This window comes from Musca domestica, unplaced genomic scaffold (genome assembly GCF_030504385.1).
Source record: "Musca domestica strain aabys unplaced genomic scaffold, Musca_domestica.polishedcontigs.V.1.1 20, whole genome shotgun sequence".
NCBI classification, from domain to species: Eukaryota; Metazoa; Arthropoda; class Insecta; order Diptera; family Muscidae; genus Musca; species Musca domestica.
Window position 1 is genome coordinate 13,378,758 of NW_026712250.1, and position 18,394 is coordinate 13,397,151.

The 18,394-nt window shown below is 30.7% G+C and overlaps 1 protein-coding gene across 3 annotated transcripts in view; it reads right to left on the bottom strand.

Moving 5' to 3' along the window:
- The window catches only part of LOC101901551 (ras-associated and pleckstrin homology domains-containing protein 1), a 95,256-nt gene that overhangs the window by 74,395 nt on the left and 2,467 nt on the right, over nt 1–18,394 (bottom strand). The window lies entirely within an intron of this gene.

Consider the following 18,394-nt stretch of genomic DNA (forward strand, 5'->3'; position numbering starts at 1 on the left):
AAAAAATTCTTTAAAAAATCCACGTTTCTTGGTCTTTGAAAAAAATCTTTAAAAAATCCACGTTTCTTGGCCTTTGAAAAAATTTCTTTAAAAAATCCACGTTTCTTGGCCTTTGAACAAATTTCTTTAAAAATTTACGTTTCTTGGCCTTTGAAAAAAATTCTTTAAAAATCCACGTTTCTTGGCCTTTAAAAAAATTCTTTAACGTTTTTTGGCCTTTAAAAAATTCTTTAAAAAATCCACGTTTGTTGGCCTTTGAAAAAAATCTTTAAAAAATCTACATTTCTTGGCCTTTGAAAAAATTCTTTAAAAAAATCCTCGACTCGGCCTTTGAAAAAAAAATTTAAAAAATCCAAGTTTCTTGGCCTTTGAAAAAAATCTTTAAAACAAATGCACGTTTCTTGGCCTTTGAAAAAGAAAATCTTTAAAATATCCAAGACTTCTTAGCCTTTAAAATTTTGTTCAAAAAAATCCAAAACTTCTTAGTCTTTGAAATTTTGTTCAAAAAAACCCACGTTTCTTGGCCTTTGAAAAAAATTCTTTAAAAAAATTCACGTTTCATGGCCTTTGAAAAAATTTCTTAAAAAAATCAACGTTTCTTGGCCTTTGAAAAAAAATTCTTTAAAAAATCCACGTTTCTTGACCTTTGAAAAAAAAAAATTCTTTAAAAAATCCACGTTTTTTGTCCTTCGAAAAAAATTCCCGTTTCCTGGCCTTTGAAAAAAATTCTTTAAAAAATCCATTCATCCAAAAATCCATTTCTTTAAAAAATTCACATTTTTTGGTTTTTAAAAAAATTCTTTAAAAAATTCACGTTTCTTGGCCTTTGAAAAAAAATTCTTTAAAAAATCCACGTTTCTTGGCCTTTAAAAACATTTATTTAAAAAATCCCCATTTCTTGGCCTTTAGTTGCTTGAAAATAACCTCTAAAAATGCACGTTTAGATCCTTGGAAAAAAATCACAAAAATTAAAAACAAAGTCCTTTCTTCAGTCACGAAAAGAAGTTTTCCCAAACATGCCATTCTTGCAATGCTGGTGCATGATGGGAAATTTTCCACGAAAACTCTAAGGTGGCATGACACACACACACACACACACACATGTTTTGCTCTTGAGATGCTAATGTGCATCTTAATCCTGCATTCAAGCACATGTGGGAAAATCCTTGACGAGCAAACGAATGCCACGCAAAGACATAGACTATTAGCAAACAAAGTGGTGAGCGCAATTGAGATTTTCTTGAATTTCCGAAAAGCAGCTGCAGCCGATAAAGGTGCCGCCAGTATGATGCAGTCAAGGTCATATCCTTGTGGTAAAGGATATGTTTTTTTTTTCTTGGAGGAAAACACTTTAAAAAATTAGATTTTTCAGATTTTTTTCAAGGACCTGATGGTGGATTTTTAAAGATTTTTTCCAAGAAAACTCTTTTTAGAAAATTTAGATTTTTTTAAGATTTTTTTTCTAGGATCTGATGTTGGATTATTAAAGATTTTTGTATTTCCCAAAAAGCAGCTGCCGCCGATAAAGGTCTGGACAGCATGATGCAGTCAAGGTCATATCCTTGTGGTAAAGAATATAATTTTTCTTTTGAGGAAGCACTTTAAAATATTTAGATTTTTTAAGAACTTTTTTCCAAGGAGCTGATGTTGGAAAACTTTTTAGGATTTTTTCCAAAAAAAAAAACACTTTAAATAAATTTAGATTTTTTTAAGAAATTTTCCAAGGACCTTATGTTGGATTTTTAAAGATTTTTTCCAAGGACATATAAGGCCAATAAATGTGGATCTTTTACAGAATTTTTTCCAAGGACCTAAAATTCTTAAAAAATTCACATCAGATCCTCGAAAAAACATTTTTAAAAAATCCACGTTTCTTGGCCTTTGGAAAAATTCTTTAAAAATCAACGTCAGATCCTTGAGAAAATTCCTTAAAAATCCACGTCAGGTCCTTGGAAAAATTCGTTAAAATCCACTTCAGGTTCCTGGAAAAAAAATCTTTAAAAACCCACTTCAGGTCCCTGGAAAAAACATTAAAAATCCACTTCAGATCCCAGGAAAAAAATTCTTTAAAAATTCATGTTAGGTCCCTGGTGGTGGATTTTTAAAGATTTTTTTCCAAGGACAAAAAAGGCCAATAAATGTGGAGAGATTTTTTTCCAAGGACTTAGAGTCCAAAAAAACTTTAGATTTTTTCATTTTTTTCCAAGGACCCAAAGGCTTTTACAAAAAGGCCTTTTAAAATTAGTTTCATGCTGTGAATAGTATTTTCACTCTCTGTTTGCCATTACCTCTCTCTCATTGAGATGTGAGTGCCTGCCTGCATTTACTGCTATTTCCCTCTCAGTGGGTATCATTTGTTTACATTTATTTAGGTTCCGTTGTATTTGCTCTCTCTCTCTACAAAGATCACCCAGGGAGATGGCCATCATAAATAGAGAGAAGATTTTACAATTTCACGCCTTGTTATGAATGGTGGGTGATGAAGAGGAACTGCTGTTTTGAGATCCCTAACTGAGAGTGAGAGCCCATTAAAATGCCAGTGAGTGGGCGAAAAGGGAATTTTAACAACCTTGAAACCCCCGTTTTTTGTTGTTTGAGTAATAAAACCACCAAAACAGATGTGGTGGGCCGAAAAAGAGGGAGAGAGAGAAAGAGAGAGCAGATAAAGGGAAGAGATTCGTATTTAAAACTAAGACGTTTACATGACAATAACATTAAACCATAAAGGTGTTACACGTAGTTAATGTAAAGTCGTAATACGGGTGGAAGGACAAAGAAAAAAATGTAAATGAGCGGAAAACACACACACAAAAGGATATAACAAAATTACCGCCTGCCAATGTACGGGGTTCGGTGGACTTTGATCCTCAAGCAAATCATGGCTGGGTGTTGAATTTTAAAACAGAAGAAGAATGGAAAACTGGCATATTTTTGAAAAAAAAACAAAACAACTTCACGAAATGAAAGAAAAGCAGAGAGAGAGAGAGAGAGGTGGGCATAAAAACTACGACAAAGTCACGTATTTAAATTACGCCATTGTTGTTGGTATTTTAATTTATTTCTTTCGTTCGTTCTATAACTGAAATGACGGATCGAATAAATAATGTCACCAACTTTTGTTGTTGTTGCTAGTAGTTTTCATTAAATCCGTGTCTTCTTTTCTTTGTTTTTTTTTTTTTTTTTTTTTTTTTTTTTTTTGGGACGTCGTCTGTCTTTGTTGTTGCAGTCGGTCATCGAATCGCCTGCGCGTGTTGCTTAAATGACTATTTTGGAGTTATATTGGCTTACAGCACGTACCAGCCAACCAACCAGCCAGAGCTAACTTCATTGATTTCATGGCATGCATGTTCGGTTATTGTACTTTTTAACAATGGATAACAATAATAAACAACAACAAAGAAAACGCAACCGAAAAAAAAGGCGAAGAAAAAAAGAGAAAATTGGTGGAAAAAAACTCTGCTGGGTATTTAAATGCGGATTAATTTCGTTTTGTAAGTGCGTATGTGATTGGAAACGGATATTTAATACCAAAACAACAATTAAGCAATGCTGAATTTGATTTTCAATAAAAAATCAGATAATTAATATTTCATCAAGAACTTTTTACAAAAAAAAAAAAAATGGGAGGAACCTGCCAAAGGGTCAATAAAATTGGATTCGTAAAGAAATTGTCCAAAGCACCTTAAGGCCATTAAACGTGGCTCATATGACAATATTTTTATCAAAAATAAAAATTTTTAAAGTACTTTTCCTAGGACCCTATGTCCGAAACTAGGTATTTTTTAAATAACCGCTTCAAAAACTCGAGCAACCGGTTCCAAAAGCTTACATATGGAATTATAAGGCAATGGAGAATATAGTATAAATAAATATATGAAAAAAAAATCCTGTGAAATTTAAAAAAATTAACGAGTAACCGGTTTTAAAAAGCAAGTAATCGCTCCAAAAACCATGCCTAAGGAACTATAAACAAAGAAAAATATAGTAAAACTAAAAATAAGAATAAAAATTTTGTAAAATTTAAAAATATTAACGAGTAACCGGTTTTGAAATCTCAAGTAATCGTGTTAAAAACACGCTTTATGTTACTAAAATTCTCAAAGGAATGGCATATTAATTAAAACCCGAAATAATTGCCATTAAAATGGCAAAATAATTAAGTAACCGGTTCAAAAACTCGAGTAAACGTTTACAAAAGCATATATATGGGGTTATAGAGCAAGGGAAAATATAGAAGAAATAAAAAAAAGAAAAAAAAATATTGTAAAATTTGAGAATATTAACGAGTAACCGGTTTTAAATAGCAAGTAATCGCTTTTACAACCACCTGTACGTTACATAAATTCTTAAAGAAATGGCATATTAATTAAAACCCGAAAAAAATTTCAATTAAAATGGCAAAATAATTAAGTAACCGGTTCAAAAACTCGAGTAACCGGTTACAAAAGCATACATACGCGGTTATAGAGCAAGGGAGAATATAGTAAAAATAAATATAAGAAAAAAATCCTGTGCAATTTAGAAAAATTAACAAGTAACCGGTATTACAAGGTAAGTAATCGGTACCAAAACAACCTGAACATTACATAAATTCCCAAAGGAAATGGTATGTTTATTAAAACCCGCAATAATTTTCCATTAAAACGGCAAAATAATCGAGTAACCGATTCGTAAACTCAAGTAATCGGTTCTAAGAGCATCCCTATGGAACGTTTGAGCAACGATGGATATACTATAAACAAATAAGAACAAAATGCTATAAAATTAAAAAAAAGTAATCGAGTAACTGGTTCAAAATTTTGAGTAATCGGTTCCAAAAAATTTATATGATTTTAAAAAGCACAGTGGATCACACCATTTATATATATAATGCAAAAATTCCCCATTAAGCTGAAAAAACATCGAGTAACCGTTTCAAAAAGTCAAGTAACCGGTTCCAAAAGCATTCATATGGAAATATCAAGCAATGAAGAATAGAGTACAAATAAAAATGGGAACAAATCTTGTAAAATTTAAGAAATAAAAACGAGTAACCGGTTCAAGAACTCGAGTAATCGGTTCCAAAACACCCTATGGGCTACATAAATACCAATAGAAATGACATATTAACAAAAATTTCAAATAATTTCCCATTAAAACGGCAAAATGTTTGAGTAACCGCTTCAAAAGCTCGAGTAATCGGTTGCAAAACCACACATATGAAATTATAAAGCAAAGGGGAATGTAGTTTATATAAAAACAAGAAAAATAACGTTATTCAATTTTAAAAATGAACGAGTAACCGGTTTGAAAAACTCAAGTAATCGGTTCCGAAATACCCTGTAGGTTACAAAAACAATAGAAGTAATGGAATATTACTAAAAATACCAAATAATTTTCCATTAAACGGTAAAATATTTGAGTAACCGTTTCAAAAACTCGGGAAATCGGTTGCAAAACCACACACATAGAACTAATAGACAAAGGGGTATATTATCATAAAAAATTGGAAAAAAAAATCCTGTAAAATTTGAAAAATGAACGAGTAACCGGTTTTAAAACGCAAGTAATCGGTTCCAAAACACCTCGCACTTTACATAAATTCCCTAAGAAATGTTATATTAATAATAACACCGAAAATTTCCCATTAAAACGGCAAAATAATCGAGTAACCGGTTAAAATACTCGAGTAACCGGTTAAAATACTCGAGTAACCGGTTCCAAACACCTTAATTTGGTTTTATAAACTACAGTAGATCACACTATTTACATTAATAATATAAACACTCCCCATTAATCTGGAAAACACCGAGTAACCGTTTCAAAATGTCCAGTAACCGGTTCCAAAAGCATGCATATGGAAATATCAAGCAATGAAGAATAGAGTACAAATAAAAATGGGAACAAATCTTGTATATTTTAAAGAAATAAAAACGAGTAACCGGTTCAAGTACACGAGTAATCGGTTTCAAAACACCCTGTAGGTTACAAAAACACCAGAAGCGACGACATATTACCAAAAATACCAAATAATTTCCTATTAAAACGGTAAAATATTTGAGTAACCGCTTCAAAAACTTGAGTAACCGGCTGCAAAACCATACACATGGAACTATTAGGCAAAGAGGTATATATCATAAATAAAAATAGGAAAAAAAATCTTTATAAAAATTAAAAAATGAACGAGTAACCGGTTTTAAAATGCAAGTAATCGGTTCCAACACAATTTGAACATTGCATAAATTCCCTAAGAAATGCTTTATTAGTAAAAACATCGAAAAATTCCCATTAAAATGGGAAAATAATCGAGTAACCGGTTCGTAAACTCCGGTAATCGGTTGCAAAGCCACATATATGGAATTATTTAGCAAAGTGGTATATATCATAAATAAAAATAGGAAACAAATCTTGTAAAAATTGAAAAATGAACGAGTAACCGGTTTTATAATTCGAGTAACCGGTTCCATAATATCCTGTGCATTACATAAATTTCCTAAAAAAATTTATATTAATAAAAAAAATCGAAAAATTCCCATTGAAACGACAAAATAATCGAGTAACCGGTTCAAAATTTTGAGTAATCGGTTCCAAACACCTTAATATGAGTTTATAAAGTGCAACAAATCACACCATTTTCATAAAAAATGGAAATATTCCCTATTAATCTGGAAAAAGCCGAGTAACCGTTTCAAAAATTCGAGTAACCGGTTCCAAAAAATTTTAAATATGAAATTATAAAGCGAAAAAAAGTTGAAAGAACATTAAAATAACGAAAATGTCCATTCCAAGGGGCCTAAGGCCAATAAATAGTTTTTTTTTAAGAATTTTCCACGAATCTAAGAATTTTTTAATGTCGATTTAAAAAATTAAAAGTATCTAATCGTGTTTTTTTAAAGATTTTTTTTTTTTCGAAAATTCAGAGACTAATAAACCTGGTTTTTTTAAGAAAAAAAAAGTTCAAAAAATCATCAAAAATAAGGAAACATTGCATTCCAAGGACCCTAAAACCAAAAATTTGTTGTATTTTTAAAAATTTTCCACGGATCCTAAGGCCATATAACGTCGATTTAAAAAAAAATTCAAGGACCCAAACGTGTTTATTTAAAGAATTTTTTTCCAAAAATACAAAGACCAATAAACCTGGATTTTTTAAGAAATTTTTCCAAGGACCTAAACGTGGACCCAAACGTGTTTTTTTAAGAATTTTTTTTTTTTTCCAAAAATCCAAAGACCAATAAACTTGGATTTTTCAAGAAATTTTTCCAAGGATCTAAATATCAATAAAATTGGACCTAAGGATACAAAGGGTTTTTTTTAAGATTTTTTTTTTCCGAAAATTCAAAGACAAATAAACCTGGATTTTTTAAGAAATTTTTCCAAGGACCTAAACGTGGACCCAAACGTGTTTTTTTAAGAATTTTTTTTCCGAAAATTCAAAGACAAATAAACCTGAATTTTTTAAGAAATATTTCCAAAGACCTAAAAATCAATAAAATTGGACCTAAGGATACAAAGGGTTTTTTTTTTAAGATTTTTTTTTCCGAAAATTCAAAGACAAATAAACCTGAATTTTTTAAGAAATATTTCCAAAGACCTAAAAATCAATAAAATTGGATTTTTAATAGATTTTAAATATTTTTCTTTTCTGAATCGAAAATCTTTGTCGCCTAGTGTAATCCATATAAACATGTAAAGCATGTTAACCCGGATTATTGATTGAATAATTTCCTAAGAAAAAATTGGGCTGTTGTTTTTGCTGTTCAAACAATTTGTATGCGCTTGCGATAAAAAGATAAGAGGCAACTCCAAAAAAAAAAGAAACATGAAATAATTTGGGAAATCTATAAAAAATTATTCTTTTCACTTCCGAGAAGACAAAAAAAAACACAACAGATCATGATCAGCACCATGGGAGTTGCATCAAAATTCTTCTGTGACGCGGAAAAGTGGTAGTCATAAATTAAAAGTTTATTGGGCAATTTTCTTATCGTTGATTGATTACATTAAAAACCGTTTTATGGTTACGATCAGAAAACTAGAGAGAAGAGACAACAGCAACAAAAAAAATGAAAAAAAAAACAACAACAAAATAGACACACAAAACAAAATTAGGTTGATCCAAATCATTGGGTCACAACATTAATCGTTTTTCCCCACAAAAATGATTTTCCCTCTCGCTCTCGCTCTCTAACAGAGTTACCTCCACACATGGATTAGCGCATGGTGGCGGGGAATGATTACATATGTCAAGCATTTGAAAAAGATGGATTGGATGGGCCTGTTGTTCCTCACAACGAGACAAAATGCAGACACTGGAAATCTCACAGAGGAAGGGAGATGCGGGAGAAGGGAGATGCAATCTAGAAATGTCCACAATAATATCTATAAATAAATCATGAAAAACATTTTCCAAGGAAAAAATGTTAAAACAAAGAATTTCCCATCAATTCAAAGCTTGCAGCCCTTTGCTGGTGACGTTGTTCATTGGCCTCCACCAACATGTCATTATAACGTTTTTTTTTTACTGTATGCACTTCAAGTCGCCAGCGGAAACCTGATCGCAAACTGGTTTCGATGACTCACCCTTTTTTGGTGAGTTGATCGTGAACTCTACATTTTACGAACATGTCAACGCGTTATCTGATACAAGTTTTGAAACATTGTTTTTTGTGGTTTAAATCCTCTTAAGATTTCAGTTGGTGTTGGAGCTTAAGATTTTGGTTATTTTTTTTGAAGAGCTGCTGTCCTTGACCTTATAAAATGATAACAGATTTGAGAAGTATTTTAAGAAAGGAATCAAAACAATAAAAAATATTAAGAAAGTATTAATAAGAACAAATAATTAAATAGAGAAAGAACAAGACTTTAATGTCCCAAAAAGCGATCCAATCAATGCGTAATCATTTCCAAAGAAGAGAATATGAAATATAGAAGCCAAAGCGAAAATAATTTTACTACAATTGACAAGAATTTTTCTATAAAACTTAAAAAAACCGAGTAACCGGTTCCTAAACTTGAGTAACTGGTTTCAAAATCATACGTATAGAATTATAAAGCACGTTAAAATATAGTATAATGAAAAATAAGAAAGAAAAACTCATAAAAGTTGAAAAATAAACGAGTAACCGGTTTTAAAACTTAAGTAATCGGTTTCAAAATACCCCAAAAATTACATAAATTCACGTATGGATGGTATATTCATTTAAACATCAAAGAATATCTCATTAAAACGGAAAATTAAGCGAGTAACCGGTTCCGAAACTTGAGTAACCGGTTTCAAAACCATACGTATAGAATTATAAAGCAAGGGATAGTATAGTAAAAAGAAAAATAAGAAGAAAAGACTTATAAAAGTTGAAAAATAAGCGAGTAACCGGTTGCAAAACTCAAGTAATCGGTTCCAAAACATCCCATACATAACATAAATTCTGAAAGGAATGGCATATTAATTAAAACAGGAATTAATTCCCCATTAAAGGGTAAAATTGCGCGAGTAACCGGTTTTAATACTCAAGTAATCGGTTCCATAACATAGTACATGTTATATAAATTGCAAACGGAATGACATATTAATTAAAATTTCAAATAATTTTTCATTAAAATGGAAAATTAAGCGAGTAACCGGTTTTAAAAATCCAGTAATCGGTTCCAAAAATCCCTACACATTACATAAATTCCCAAATGAATGGCATATTAATTAAAACAGGAAATAACTCCCCATTAAAAGGGATAATTAAGCGAGTAACCGGTTTCGAAACTCAAGTAATCGGTTCTAAAACTCTATAAGTTACAAATACTCCCGTATAAATTGTATAATAATTAAAAAATCAAAGAATTTCCCATTAAAACGGAAAACTAAGCGAGTAACCGGTTTCAAAACTCGAGTAATCGGTCCGAAAAAAACTCTGCACGTTACATAAATTCTCAAAGGAATGGTATATTAATTACAACATCAAAGAATTTCCCATTAAAACGGAAAATTGAGCGAGTAACCGGTTTCCATACTCAAGTAATCGGTTCCTTAACATACTACATGTTACATAAATTGCAAACGGAATAACATATTAATTAAAATTTCAAATAATTTCTCATTAAAATGGAAAATTAAGCGAGTAACCGGTTTTAAAACTCAAGTAGTCGTTTCCATAACTTACTACATGTTATATAAATTGCAAACGAAATGGCATATTAATAAAAATCTCAAATAATTTTCCATTATCAGGGAAAATTAAGCGAGTAACCGGTTCAAAGACTTGAGTAACCGGTTTTAAAACCATACGTACAGAATTATATAGCAAGGGATAATACAGCAAAAAGAAAAAGAAGAAAAAAATCTTATAAATGTTGAAAATAATGTGAGTAACCGGTTTCAAAACTCAAGTAATCGGTTCCAAAACAACCTATACACAACTTAAATTTCAAAAAAATAGCATATTAATTAAAACATCAAAGAATTCCCCCTTAAAACGGAAAATTTAGTGAGTAACCGGTTCCAAAACTTGAGTAACCGGTTTCAAAACCATACGTATAGAATTATAAAGCAAGGGATAATATAGAAAGAAGAAAAATAATAAAGAAAAACTTATAAAAGTGGAAAAATAAGCGAGTAACCGGTTGCAAAACTCAAGTAATCGGTTCCAAAAATAAACTATACATTATTTAAATTCTAAAAGGAATAGCATATTAATTAAAACAACAAAGAATTTCCCATTAAAACGGAAAATTAAGCGAGTAACCGGTTTCAAAAACTCGAATAATCGGTTTCAAAACCATACATTTGGAATTATAAAACAAATCGTAATATGTTACAAAATAAAATAAAGAAAATAATCTTATAAAAAGTGAAAAAATAGGCGAGTAACCGGTTTCAAAACTTAAGTATTCGGTTCCAAATTACGCTAGACTTTTCCCGTATGAATGGAATATTAATTAAAACATCAAAGAATTCCCCCTTAAAACGAAAAATTTAGTGAGTAACCGGTTTCAAAACATGAGTAACCGGTTTCAAAACCATACGTATAGAATTATAAAGGAAGGGATAGTATAGTAAAAAATAAAAATAAGAAAGAAAAACTTATAAAAGTTGAAAAATAAACGAGTAACCGGTTTCGAAACTCAAGTAATCGGTTCCAAAACAACCTATACACTACTTAAATTTCAAAAAAAATAGCATATTAATTAAAACATCAAAGAATTCACCCTTAAAACGGAAAATTTAGTGAGTAACCGTTTCATAAGCTTGAGTAACCGGTTTCAAAACCACACGTATAGAATTATAAAGCAAGGGGATAGTATAGTTAAAATAAAAAGACGAAATAAATCTTATAATAGTTGAAAAATAAACGAGTAACCGGTTTCAAAATCTCGAGTAATCGGTTCCATAACACCCCATACATTACATGAATGTCCAAAGGAGTAGCATGTTAATTAAAACATTAAAACAATTTCTATTAAAACGGAAAATTAAAGCGAATAACCGGTTACACGGCTCCAAAAAAACCGTATAACCGGTTCAAAAAATGAGAAAATGGAATTTTAAGGTCAAATGGATCAGATATTTAATAAAAAAATAGCAACTATTCTCCATTCATATCCAACAAATATTAGAGTAACCGGTTTAAATTCCACGAGTAACCGGTTCAAAAATGTGAGTATGAAATTTAAAAATAATTATTAATATATTTGTAATCAGCAAGAAATGTGACATGTCGCCGGGTTCCAAAAAACCGATAAACCGGTTGGGAAGTCTGAAAATGGTAATATGGAGTTGAAAATTCAAAAGGCATAGTTTAAAATAATTAACAATTAGCTTCAATTTGAGGCGAATAACCGTTTACCCGGCTCCAAAAAAATCGTATAATCGGTTCAAAAAAGTGACAAATTGGAATTTTAAGGTCAAACGGATTAGAAAATTCACAAAAATAGCAATAATGCTGCCTTAAAACCCAACGAATATTCGAGTAACCAGTTCCAAAACCCGAATAACAGGTTCGAAGACTGTAAATATAGAGTTAAGAATTCAAAAAACATGTAGTATAAGTAAAAATGGTGGTTAGAAAATTAATAAAAATAGCAACAAAATAAAGCGATAATTTGAGTAACCGGTTCAAAAACGCGAAAACCCTACTCAAAATATGTGAATATGGAGTATATAAGGGAAAAGGAACATAATATGAGTAAATGTGACTACAATTTGCTATAAAAAATTAGCAAAAAAATAGGTTACCCGGTTTCCAAAAACCGAATAACCGGTTATGAAAAATCGCTTACCCGGTTCCAAAAAAACCGAATAACTGGTTATGAAACATGAAAAAATTTAAATAAAAAAATCATAGTAATTATTAGTGTTGAGCAAATAACCGATTACCCGATTCCAAACAACCGATAAACCGGTTATGAAATCCGATAAAATTTAAATGAAAAAAATTTCAATCTAAACATTAGTGTTGATGCCAAATTGTTTCCTTTTCCCTATAAAGTTGTTTGAATTTCATTGAAACCTTCAAACTACCCTGTGGCTATTTTTCTTTCTAAACATGTCCAAAATTAGAAAAAAAAGCGGTTACCCGTTTCCAAAAAAAAAACGAATAACCGGTTATGAAATCCCAAAAAAATGCAAATGAAAAAAATCAATATAATCATTAGTGTTGAGAAAATAACCGATTAACCGGTTCCAAAAAAACCGAATAACCGGTTATGAAATAAAAAAAAAATTAAATGAAAAAAATAATTATTCGTGTTGATGCTTAATTTTTTTCTCTTTAAAATTGTTTAAATTCCACTAAAACCTTTAAACTACCCTCTGCCTTTTTTACTTTTTCTAAACATGTCAAAAATTAGCAAAAAAAACCGGTTACCCGGTTTCAAAAAAAAACCGGTTACCCGGTTTCAAAAAAACCGGTTACCCGGTTTCAAAAAACCGAATAACCGGTTATGAAACCCAAAAAATGAAAAAATAAATAAATACAATTATTAGTGTTGAGCAAATAACCGGTTAACCGGTTCCAAAAAACCGAGTAACCGGTTATGAAATCCGAAAAAATTAAATGAAAAAAATGATTATTCGTGTTGATGCAACAAGTTTTTTCCACTTCCCTAAAAAAATTTAATTAACCGAATAACCGGTTATGAGATCCGAAAATTGATTTTTTCAATATAATTATTAGATGCAACATATTTTTCCATTTCCTTATAAAATTGTTTAAATTCCATTAAAACCTTTGAATTACCCTGTGATTCATTTTCTTTCCAAACATGTCAAAATCTCTCGGTGACCTTGCCGAGCCACAATTGAACATCCGTCATCGCCACTTTAGAGATAAAATACTTTTTAAACAAATACAAGAAGTTGCGATTACATCTGTAAAAAAATATGTCAAGAACATAACAACATCCAATTTCTGTTTTGCTGGCGAAGATAAGAAGCTGTGTGTTGAGGGGAAACGCACGCAAGTCGTCGTGTGTGTGTGTGTTTTTTTAGAGAACCTTAAAGCCAACATCTTCGAGCTGAGGATTAGTGATAAACGACAAAATGATGTTTTTCTTACACAAAGCGCCTGTAATCACATTCATGTTCGGCGTAAAGCAAATATTGCACGTATGTGTGTAAACGGCATTGAGACGCCGTCTGGAGGAATTCTTGCGAAAACGGATGTGGAGATTTAAATCTACATTCGGTTATGGTATTTTATTTACAAATATGAAATCTGAAGAGAAAATGTCGCATGTATGAACATGGTATTATTTTAGGCTCCTAGGCCTAGAAATATATTCCCGTTAATTTGGCATTTTTTTTGTTCTATTTCTAGTGACTTGCATTTCTCTCTTTTGATCTCTCTCTTCTCCCGTTTCAAATGACTCATCTAACAACGTTTCCAATTAACCATGACTAATTAACTCTTTTTTCTATTTCCTTTGTTACTCTTTTGAATGGCTACAATCTCATTTCTATTCTCTGGAATGACTTAATTACAAACAACAAAAACAAAATCAATAGAATATCCCTTATTACCGGGTTAATGGAAGTCATCGAATACCATGGATGATTATTGGGATTTCTTGAGTGGGCGGTGGTGGGTGGGTTGGTGTGTAAAACCACCCTCATTAGACAAAATGAAATTGTCATTTTCCTAAATGAATTCAGGCAGCAATTTTCGTTTTTCTCCAGATACATACACACACAGAGTTCCAAACAAATTGAAGGGAAACAAAAAAGAAAAACAAGCGGGAAAGCTCATTGTGAAATTTCCAAAATTCTAGCCCCTGTGTGTGTGTTTGGAAACGTGTGCCAGCAATTCATCAAACAAAACGAAATTCATTTGCTAAATAACAAAACGAAAACTATGACTCATCACAAAAAGTAAACAAAATCCCCCAGATAATCCCGCACACAAGCACAAACACACACGCACACCCAGAGAGAAAATGCGCATTTTTCTGCCTTATGACAATCACAATAATTTTCTGCACTACCAAGGATGGATATCCCAAGGAACTGTCAAGGGCAGTGCAGTCCTGCCATGGCAAAGCAAGACAAAAACACCCCCCATTTTCCAAGAATGATAAAATGTTATTCTTTGTTATTTATTCGATATCAACAGTCTTTTTGCTTTCTCGCCATGCTTTCTTGGGTTTTGAGTCATAGAAACACCTGCCGGCAAAAAAGGATAGTTAAGGGTTGCTAACAATAGAGAGAGAAAAACAACAACAACAACATATTTCCCAAAAAGTCCATTTTTACACTTGCCACAATGGAGGATCATAGCTTCTCTTAGAAAAATAAACAAATCGTAAAAAAATAATATTTTCATTTAATTTATTTTAAAACTTGCATCTACTCAAAGGGTTTTAATGTAAACACCATAAATCATGCTTTAATTTAGGATTTATGGTAACTCTGTATTAAATGACACTTGGCGGTAAATAAGTAAACATCATAAAAAAGAAAATGTGAGAGATAGAGATATACTCTCTGAGTAATGTGAAAACCCGTAAGTAAACAAAAAGGAAGACGACCCAAAATAATGCTAATCGGCAAATGAAGGAATATCAGTAAAGAAAAATAATGAGAGAGTGAGAGGGAGCAAGTGTGTGTGTGGGTGATGTCTCCGTTAAATGGATATAAAAATAATTAAAAAATGAAAAAATACGTGAGAGACGAGTCACAGTGTTGCTACTCGGCATATGAAGGAATATCAGTAAAAAATGATGGAGTGAGAGGGAGAGAGTGTGTGTGGGCAATGTCTTCGTTAAATGAAAGTAAAAAACCATTGCCAAATAAAAATAATGGCGAACTAATAAAGAACTATTTGGAAAATAAACAAAAATATTTGAGAAAGAGAGAGAAAGGGAGTGGGTTAATAAAAAAAAAGTTGCCCAATAAAAATAATGGTGATCTAATAAGGGACTACTTGGAAATAAAAAAAATATTTGAAAAAGAGAGGGAGAGAGAAAAAGACCGAGTTAATAAAAACTGAATATAAAAACCATTTGCTCAACAAAACAGTGCCAATAAGGGCATTGATGGGCAAAATAATGAGATTTTCTTAAGGGAATTTTGAAATAATTTTCCTGAGTTGAATTTTAACACATTTAATAATTTTTAAGCGAAAATATGATCAAAATTAACTCAAAAATTATTTTATAAAAATAATTGTAAAAAAAATATTTGTTTATGTCAGAGACTAAGAGACGGCAACGCTAGCGTGCCTACTTGCACATCTATGAATAAGGAACTACTTGGAAAGTAAAAAAAATTTGAGAGTGTGTGAAAGAGAGAAAATGTCAGTTCAAACCTGGGAGAATTGACACAAATATTACCCGGTAATATCTCCGTTTAACGAATATAATAACCCATTGCCTAATGAAAATAATGCCGAGGCACTATTTGGAAAAGATAAATAAATATGAGACCAAAAGTGAAAAAAGGACTGTTTGAGTTCTCGGAGAAGCAATCAAAAGAAAACAAACTATTTGGAGTAAATATAAAAGAAAACCGATATAAAGTGACAACGATTCAACAAATGAGTAAATATCCAATGTGACAGAGAGGGAGGGATCGAGAAAACAATATCCCATCGATAAGAATGCGATACAAACAGGTATAATAGAGAAAGACTATTTGAAAAGGATAATCCTAAATAAAATAATATGTCAATTTACTGATGGGTTCGAGAGATAATATTTAATCCAATTGTTTTTTTTTTTTTCTCTTTCTTAATTTATATCAAGATGCAACTGTCAATCAAGGTAAAAAATGGGGATAATGTTAACAGGCAAGGGTAAAAATAAATAGGAGACCAAAGGAAGAAGATAAGGATAAATATGCTAAGAGTTCTATTCGGATATGAGTGTCTTTGGGAAAAATAGCAGTCATTTAGAAATTTCTTTAGACAATTTTTTCAATAAAATTTGTATCGGTGTAAAATTCTCTTTACATAAAAAATTTTAATTAAATTCTTTTTCGGATAATTTTTTCCGTGAAAAATCTTATGTTAAATCTCTTTCGGATAAAATTGGATACAAACTTTTCTATAAAAAATTCCTTTTCGGATAAAATTTTCCCATAGAAAATTTCACTTAGGTCAAATTTTTCTAGAGAAAATCCTACAAAATATCTTATTCTGATAAAAACAGATACGAATATTTAAAGAAAATCTTCCACGGATAAAATTTTATCCACATAAAATTTCACGTAGAATAGATTTTCCTATAGAAAACTTTGTTCGGATACTTTTATCTCATTTGGATAAAATTGGATAAATTATTTTTATACAAACTTGAGGTCGTACAAATTATTTCATCAGATTTTCATAAAGAAATTCCTACGAAAAGTCTTATTCCGATAAAAATTTTATGGAAAATTACGAAGTAAAAAATTTTCCGTAAAAAATCACCTGGATCTCATAGAAATTTTTATTCGGATAAAAATTTCCCATAGAATATTTTGTTCGGATAAATTTTTTTTCCACAAAAAATTTCACGTAGACTAGATTTTCCTATAGAAAACTTTGTTCGGATAGCCTTTTCTTAGTTAAATTCTCATTTGAATAAAATTGGATAACATATTTGTATACATAATTGACGTCGTATAAATTTTTTTTCATCAGATTTTCATATAGAAAATCCTACGAAGTCTTGTTCCGATAGCAATTTTATGAAAAATTACGAAGTAAAAAATTTTCCGTAAAAAATCATATGGATCTAATAGAAATTTTTATTCGGATAAAAATTTCCAATAGAATATTTTGTTCGTATAAAATTTTTTCACAGAAAATTTCACTTAAATTAGATTTTACCATTAAAAACTTTGTTCGAATAGCTTTTCCTCAGTTAAATTCCCTTTTGGATAAAATAGAATAAAAAAATTTATACAAAACTACATTTGTTTGAATTTTTCTTGCAGAAAATTTTAGCTGCAGCAGATTTTTATATAGAAAATACTACGGAAAATTTTATTTGGATAAAAAATTAATCCACGGTTAAAAATTTTTCCATAAAAAAATCGGCTAACATTTTTATATCGCAAACTTTACCAGGATAACAGTATCCTCATATCCTTATCTGAAACATTTTTCTATTAATAATAATATCTTCAAACAAATCTTTAGATATATCATATTTAAAAGGAAATTCAAATTGTAATACTCTTTACAATCACCATACGTATCGTTACAGTCAAGTTGACATGTTTTTAATTTGGCAACCCTTGTTTTTTTGAAAGAAATTCTCATGATCATCGTATTGTTGCTAGCTGTAATCTTATTAGAATAACATTTCACGTTATGACAACTTTATGGGCAATGTTTTCTTATCTAGAAAAAAGCATAAGGATAATTTATCCTTATTATTCGGCCAATATTTACATATTAGCATTTTTTCGTTAAAAAAATTATTTATATTGTCACATTTAATCAATTCTATTAATTGTATAAGAAATTCCCATTAGAATTGCGGTTACAAACATCATACGTTGCGTTACGTTCCCTTACGTTAACTTCACATGATGACAACCCTGTGTATTTTAGAAAGGAATTCATGGTAATAAACGTGTACCGTTCTTGTAAGGCGAGAAAGAGAGTCAGCGAGTGAAAAAAGAAGACATTAGCTCCGACCGCCATTAATGTAAACAAACGAAATAAATAAAAATAAGCCTAATTATGCTCATTATTCGGCCAATATTTACATAGTAGCATTTTTTCGTTAAATTTAATTGTTTATATTGTCATATTTAAGAAATTCCCATTAAAATAGCATTTACAAACACCATACGTTGCGTTACGTTCCCTTACGTTAACTTTACATGATCTTGTGACATGTTCTCATAAGTCACGTTCTTACATTGGCAACCCTGGGCATTTTGAAAGGAATTCATGATAATGAACATGTACCGTTATTGTGTGATGCGAGACAGAAA